The following is an 8,466-nucleotide window of genomic DNA, read 5'->3' as shown; positions in this document are numbered from 1 at the left end:
GTTAAATCTCTTGTGGCTCCAAACGATGTCATCTGTAGTGCAGAATTGTAATGTCTAATTATTTGTTTTGGAAGTGCTTGGAATTTTGGTCAGTTGATGACAACAGTTTCTTCAATGGCTCTGGAGGTTGGGGAATTGAAGGGAGTTTAACCCTTTCACCACTGCAGCACAGTGTAGGTGTCTCTCCAGGCCACTTCCTTGCTTTACAATATATTCACTGAGTTGTCATTGCACCAATGGAAACTGTTGTGTCATCTGCATAATGAGCTGCTGGATCATAATTGAAAGTTGCTTCGTGGAAGTTGCTTCTCTGAGCTGTTGCAACTGCTTTTCGTTCTGCAGTAGAGATTCTATTCCTTGTCAGCCGTGCATACCTCTGTTCATCTCTTGAGGATGCTCTGACTTTTGTAGTACACAGTCTGTTCGTTTCTTGGCGTACTTCCCTTTCTGCAGCTGACTCTCTTTCCCTGGACAGAGACATTTTGTTGGCTGACCATGACACTGTAGACAAATTTGACACTTTCTTTTTACGCATGGTTATATACATATACCGAAAAAATACTCGTGTAATTGTGAACTTCTTTCTGTCTGTAATTTGTCGTTGTTTGTTTGTAAATAACGATTGAGAACTTAAACTTACAGTGAAAACAATAACGATTGAAGTTAACGCGAAAAAAAACAAAACAAACCAATGGCGTCTGAAAATGGAAAGTGAAAACAATAGAGAGGGAGTGCGAAAGAGATAGAGAGAGAGAGAGAGAGAGAGAGAGAGAGAGAGAGAGAGAGAGCTAGCTAGTTAGACTGAGAAATAAGAGAAATATAGATAGATAGATAGATAGATAGATAGATAGATAGATAGATAGATAGATAGATAGATAGATAAGATAAGATAAGATAAGATAAGATATAGACAGATAGATACAGAGAGATAGATATAGAGATAGAGAAATGTAGATACAGAGAGATGGATAGAGATATAGATAGAGAGATATGTTACAGAGAGATAGGGATACATAGAGAGAGATGGACAGAGAGAAATATATAGAGAGATATGTTACCTCACTGACGCTAGAAAAACCGGAAGTAAATATTTTTAAAACTTTCAAAGACGTGAATCTAATTAAAAACCAATATTTTTTTTTATTTTTAATAAAAAAAATATGAAGAGCCTGCTATTTGTCCGAGGTTAAATTATTCATGCATCACAAGTATGAAAGCAATTGGTGAAGCCGTTTTCGCATGGAAAGTGAACACACACACACACACACATCTTTATTTTATATGTTATCATATATATATTCACACGGCGCAGCTTTGAGCAAAATATAATCGTGTACAACCTTATTTAACACGCCTCTGTACACTCGGACATCCTAGGAAAGAATATTTCTCGCAGAAAAAATTTGAGAAAATATATTAGGCTATGAAGGACCTCAATGGATCGTACGACACATACGTTTCTACGTTATTGCGATCCATTAGCTATAAACGCCTAACTCGTCTTTCACGAAATGTAAATAGTACAGTTTGGCCTAGCGGGAATTGAATAACTCGTTACATGAAGCGGCGTTGAATAAAACATAATCGCGCAGAACTATATTTAACACGTTCGATTATGCTTAGACGTGGAACGATCTTTCACTGTGGAAAAAATCCTGGGATATGTGTAGTCAACCGTAACGAATTGCGTGCTTTTGAGGGGGACGTAGTACCATCACCTGATCTTTGGTTACCTATAGTAGAATTCATTATGTTGCGAGAATTTCTTTAAGTGAGACCTCTGGTTTGAAGATAACTATTTGCATTCCTCTTAGCTGAAAATAAATAAATATATAAAAGTTCATGAGCGCTGCTCTTCTCTTCGAGTTGGAATTAGAGTTTTAAGGAATGAATTGTAAGTGTTGATGTTTTCAAAGTAATAGTATTACAAAGTTTTATAACGAACACAGTTACATCACAACTAACACTACCCATTCAACTGTCACATCGACAGTCATTACTCATTTGCACCATCATCACAACCACAAACAGAACCACTATAATTACCACTGGCACAACTACTACAGTAAAGTAAATATCCGTCTCAACACAATATCACTTGTTTCCCACATTACATACGATACATGTGATGCAACAGTGAGTAAAATAGCTATATACACTTATACATAGACGCACGAACACGCACACGCACACACGCATGCACACACACACACATACATAGATATATCTATGTATCTATCTATCTATATATATATATATATATATATATATATATATATATACATACATACAGAGAGAGACAGAAGACAGACAGACAAACAGACAGATAGACTGAGAGAGAGAGAGAGAGAGAGAGAGAGAGCGAGAGAGAGAGCGAGAGAGAGATATACATATATATATATATATATATATATATATATATATATTATCGATAGATAAGGAAATAATTTGGCGATTGTTAGTTGGCTTCTTTCAGGAATTCAAGACTCAAAGATTCCTGAAATTGTTTGTGAGTATCCTGCTGTTTGGGCTACCCTCCCCCATATCAGAAAAGAAGAATTTCCTTTCGGTTTTGTTTATTTTATATATCACAGTATCACTGCGCTTGTTGGTATATATATATATATATATATATATACACACACACACAATTACACAACTGTACTACAGCTATTTTATTTGATAGCTGTACTTTAAAGAACATGTTATGTATGCATGAATGTGTGTGTGTATATGTGTGTATGTATACATACATACATACATACATGCATGCATACATGCATATTTACATACATATGTGTGAGTTTGTGAGTACATTTTAACTTATTTCGGCTTAATTATTTATTTAATATTTTGGTCCCACTTTATCTATTTACAGATCTTAACTCCTTAGATAAACACAAGACTTCTTTTGTATTTTTTTTATATATTTTGAAACAGGTATTCTTTTACCATAACTGTTGTCTCTGAATTTCTATTAGAGTACTCGTTGTTGCGGAAACTCACTATATCCGTTTATTCAGTATGCCATTGTTAATAATAATAATAATCCTTTTTACGATAGGCACAAGGCCTGAAATCTGTGGAGAAGGGTAAGTCGACCGCAGTGTTTCACTGGTACTTAATTTATCGATGCGACGGATGAAAGGCTAAGTCGACCTCGGCGGAATATGAACTCAGAACGTAGCACCAGACGAAATACCCCGTAACTTTTTGCTCGGCGTGCTGGCGTTTCTGCCAGCACGCCGCCTTAATAATAATAATAATAAAAATAATCATAATAATAATAATAATAATAATAATAATAATAATAATTAGAAGAAGAAGAAGAAGAAGAAGAAGAAGAAGAAGAAGAAGAAGAAGAAGAAGAAGAAGAAGAAGAAGAAGAAGAAGAAGAAGAAGAAGAAGAAGAAGAAGACGAAGAAGAAGGATGTCAACGACGACGACGATAGCAGCAACAATAACAACAACGACAATAATAACAATAATCGTGATTTCTTTTATTTGCTACCTGGGCGACGGATGGAGAGGATGATACAAAACAAATTCAAAGTGTGGGATTTTAGACAGAATGGAATGATTTGAAAAAGTACTATACATAATATTTAATATTAATAAGATGGTGATCCAATTCTTTTGATACAGGATGACCGTGGGATCCTATAGATTCCAACTCACCCTGATCACCATGCGCACCAGTGCAAGTGCTAACTTTCAGTCTAAAAGCACTTAACATAGAGTAGGTCCATTCACTCGCGCCATTCTCACTAAATTCACCCACCATTTTGCAAATTTACTAGAGGTTTACCCCTTCCTCTCCCTCTCACTTTCTGTTCCAAATGGAACTTGAAATTTTCGATAAGGTTTTGGCCGGAAAGGAAAGTATCTGTCTTCAGTACTTTTAGTCGTATCCACAACCTCTTAGCCATAACCATCAGACAGAGGAAAACTCCCTACCCTTCCCAGCCAGAAGAATAAAGCCTTCACAATAAGGTCTTCACAATAAAGTCGGACGATAGCTGGATCCTTCTTGCACATGATAGCAGATATAACTCTACAAATCACCAATGATCGAGCATTGTAGGAATGCGTGCAGAACAGTTTGGTCACTCTGCACGCATTTCGGACAGGTGCACCTGAAACTATAAACTATGTAGTTTATTCGAACTGATAATCGCACCTCCAGTAGCAATACCAGGCAAAGGACTTCTAAGAATTATCCAGGGTTTCATCCCGAAGGTTTTCTGGGAGAAGCTTGCCAGTTGATTTTCGAGTATGTCATCACTCTTACCCGTCACTAATCCAGTAGATCACCATGGTGGATATCCGCCGACCGCCGCGCCCGACTGGCAGAGGGACGCTAAGCATTGATGGACTATTAATACTTCGCGGCTGTTCTTACGGCGGCAGGTTTCGGCCCTATCTACCGTGGTTGGACTGCTGCAATGTACTACGACACTTACTTGCTCGTTTGGATAAATGGTCACCTACCGGAACCATTCAATATCATATGTTCTGTCCACCAAGGCTGTTTCTTTACATCTCTTCACATCCCTTATGTATATACTGACTCAAGTCACTACTGTGGCAACTAAAGGCAGTGAAGGGCATCCCTCCTGAAGTAAGATGTGAAAGAACTGTGCCAGCATACGCGGATGACATCAGCGTCACAGCGTCGGACACAAGATACATCGAAGTGATCAACATTACTCTAAAGGACTACTAGGCGGCGACTGGGTTAAAATCAGCCAAAAATGTCAGTGGGCCTGCAGCTCGGCACATGGCGAGGCAGGCCTATGTCGTCCAACAACTTCTTGGGGTACAAGACGATGGTTGAATTACTCAGGATCTGGTTGGCCCAGATCTCCAAGTGGTCAAGAACTGGAGTGATGTGACGAGTAGAGTAGCTAGTCTCTCCTAGAAATGGGTCGAGATGTGGCAATCAGCATTTTAGCGGCAGCCGGATACACAGAGAATATTACTACGATTGCCAGGCCAATTTGTTTACCATGGAAATAGAGACCGCTTCATTTGTCGCTTCAACTTTCTTTGTTCTGATCCAACAAAGCGGAAGAGGCCCAAAGCGGTGATTCAACCGAGTAGAAATAATAGCCAAACTTATTCAAATCACATTTCCAACCGTTTCACAGCAAAGGCAGATTAGATAATGTGGTCTTGAGTTCCCTGCAGAAAAGAAAAAGGACAGCACATTCAATACTGGAAAGCCATTCATCATAGGTTTGCCTGATCATGATTGGGGTCAAACCACAGCGACTGTAATTATTAGAAAACTCTTATCAATGTTCAGCCAACACCAGTTATTTCTATTACCATTGGGTTCAAAGATACATTTGTCTCGCTATAATGCATGCTTGCGCTGCTAGCCGTCCTCAGCCCTCGTCGCAGCAAGTAGTGGTTGCGTCATAGCCTCCGAGATGTTCCTGTCAGAATAAAATGTGTAATAATATATATATAAGAAACAAACCCTATTGTCATATTTTTGTTTATAGTTGAATATTTTGATTTTTTCTCCAATATTTTCTTTTTATTACTGACCCAGGAACCATATGTCTGCTGTTACTTCCCCCATCCTCTTTCTTTATATCACCCTCTTTCTCTCACTTACAGATAGAGAGAGAATGCGTGCCCTTCTTTGCTGTACGTCTCACGAATGAACCTTTTTTTAGACCGAATACTGACTGGTGACGAGAAATGAGTTCTCTATAAAAATGTCAAGCGCCGAAGGCAGTGTGTAGGGAAGGAGAAACACCGGCACCCCAGGCTAAAGAAGGTCTTCATCCACATAAGGTGTTGTTATCTGTTTGGTGGGATATGAAAGGTTTAGTCCACTTTGAACTTTTAAACCCAAATCAAACGATAACAAAGGAGATCTACTGCGAGCGGCTTGAGCAGCTTAAGTCAGCGCTAGAAGAAAATTGACCATCTTTGGTTTCAAGACGAAAGCTGTGCGTTCATCAGAATAATGCTCGGCCACACAGCAAGGATGACATTCCAAAGGCTGGAACAGTTTGAATGGGAAACGATGCCCCACCCACCATATCACCAGATATTGTCCTATCTGATTATTATTGATTCTGCAGTTTTCAAAATCATTTGGACGGAAAAAATATGCATTCTGTAGACGATGTCAGAACAGTACTGGAGGAGTATTTATCGTGAACTTTGAAAGAGGAGCCTTGCAAATCTACCAGATAGATGGAAGAACATCATAGAAAATGAAGGAGAGCACCTTTCAGATAAAAAAAGAACTTTGTTTATCTTAATTTCGAAAAATAAAAGATGTATTAAAAAACCGCATTATTTATGGGATGACTATATATTCACACCCATACACACACATGTATGTATATATACATACAATACATGCACACATATATGATTATGCTTGCGTGTGTGTGTGTGTGTGTGTGTGTGTGTGTCTTTGTGTCTGTTTTTGTCCTACACCACCTCTTGACAACTGGTGTTGATGTGTTTACGTCCCCGAAATCTATGGGTTCGGCAAAAAAGTGACCGATAGAATAGGGACCAGTCTTTAAAAATATGTACTGGGGTCGATTCATTTGACTGAAATTCATCAAGGTGGTGTCCCAGCATGGCCACAGTTTAATCAGTGATACAAATAAGAAGTACATGTTCTCAAACCAAATGAAAACGTCGAATTTCTATATACAGCCTCCTTCTCCCTCTTTTTATTCTTTCTTCCTCCTCTGTTTCTCTCTCCCTCCCCCCTCTCTCACTAATACCTTTTATATTTAATAATTTTTTCCCTTTCACCTCCACCTCTACCTCCACTATTATCATGACCATCACTATCATCACTATGGCTACCATTAACACCTACCCGCCTCCACTGCCATCACCACCACATGACAATGTAAAAACTTTATGAAGACAAATTACTTGAAATAAGTTATCTATACACTGCATCCCCTTTTCTCAACTGACACAGCCTCCTTTTTCTCTCTCCTTACTAACAACAGCGCACGACACCACATGTCTTTTTTCTATCTTACTCCTACAGGCCAACGTAGCCTGATGGGACTCTTGCCTATCTCTTGTCACTGCTATTGTTGCTGTTATTGTATTTTGTTTCATTTCGTTCTAAAGTTTATCTGTAGACAATCTTAGAAGTAAAATGCAAATATTAAAACATTTTCTGAGAAGATTGGATGTTGGGAGATTAAATATTACTGAAGAGTTGTTTTTTTGGTGGGAAGCGAGCAGAGGTAAAATAAAACGGGGGGAAATGTCAGGGGAAAAAAGACTGTATGGAAGAAAATAGCTGGTAAAAAAGTGAAGAATGACTAAAAGTTGAGAAGTGAATGATAAACAGTTAGAGAAAGAGAGATGGAGGGAGAGGGAGAGAAAATTGAAAATGGTAATAAGAAAAGTAAAGAGTGATAGAAAAAGATAATATAGAAAATTAATAACTAGATAACGATGATTTCATTTAGCTATAGGTACAAGGCCCGAAATTTTGAAGGAGAGGGCCAGTCGATTAGATTGACCCCAATACGCAATTGGTATTTATTTTGCCAACATCGAAAGGATGAAAGACAAAGTCGACCTCGGTGGAATTTGAACTCAGAACGTAATGACAGGCGAAATGTTGTTAAGCATTTCGCCTAGCGTGCTAACTATTCTGCCAAATAATGAAAATTCTCAGAAACGTGATTTTTATAAATCTAAATCTGCATTTGTTCTGTTTCTAGAGATCAGTTACCTTCTTAATATTGGTTTCAAATTTTGGCACAAGGCCAGCTGTTTCAGGGGAGGGGTAAGTTGATTACATCGACCCCTGTACTCAGCTTGTAATTATTTCATCGAGCCCGAAAGGACGAAAAACAAAGTCGACCTCGGTGGAACTTGAACACAGAATATTAAAACGGACGAAATGCCGCTAAGCATTTCGCCTGGCATGCAAACGATTCTGTCAGCTCGCCGCTTTAGTTACCTCCTTGATGTTATCGATAATATAACAGAGAGGTGCACTGGCAGGATCACTAGCACACCGGGGGAAATACCTCCCGGCAGATGGTCCGTCTTTACATTCTAAGTTCAAATTCCCCCGGGATCGACTTTACCTTTCATCCTTTCGGGGTCGATAGAATAAGTACCAGATGACAAATAGGGTACGGTGTAGTCGACGCCCCCACCACCACCACCACCACCACCGCCGCCGAACTTGCTGGTCATGAACCAAATTTTGGAACCAATATTATTTAAGCTTTTATTTATGTTTTTACTGATTAATCCGATCTTGCATTTCGCCAGGTTTATTGATCTTAGTTTTGATTCAAAGATGACATTCCCATCATCATCGTCTTTGCCGTCTGTTTCCTATATTCCTAAACATTCTAATCTATTACATAGTTTAAGTTTGCATGAGTGAGTTTTTACTTCATTATTTGTGTTATTACAAGTGCGTGGGTTAAACTGTTAGCA

General features: G+C 38.6%; 1 long non-coding RNA gene across 2 annotated transcripts in view; it reads right to left on the bottom strand.

Annotated features, from left to right (window-relative positions):
* Positions 1–1,115: 1,115 nt before the first annotated feature.
* LOC149135150 (uncharacterized) overlaps positions 1,116–8,466 on the bottom strand; it is an 11,612-nt gene continuing 4,261 nt past the window's right edge. For both annotated transcript variants that reach the window (XR_016242117.1, XR_016242118.1), the window contains exons 2-3: positions 5,332–5,441; positions 1,116–1,814 (exon numbers count right to left, since the gene is read on the bottom strand). This is a non-coding gene — a long non-coding RNA (uncharacterized LOC149135150). The remainder of the gene's footprint in view (positions 1,815–5,331; positions 5,442–8,466) is intronic.

Source organism: Octopus bimaculoides, chromosome 6 (genome assembly GCF_046866305.1).
Source record: "Octopus bimaculoides isolate indiv1 chromosome 6, ASM4686630v1, whole genome shotgun sequence".
Classification (NCBI taxonomy): domain Eukaryota; kingdom Metazoa; phylum Mollusca; class Cephalopoda; order Octopoda; family Octopodidae; genus Octopus; species Octopus bimaculoides.
Note: the sequence above shows the minus strand (reverse complement) of the source record. Positions and strands in the feature narration are given on the sequence as shown.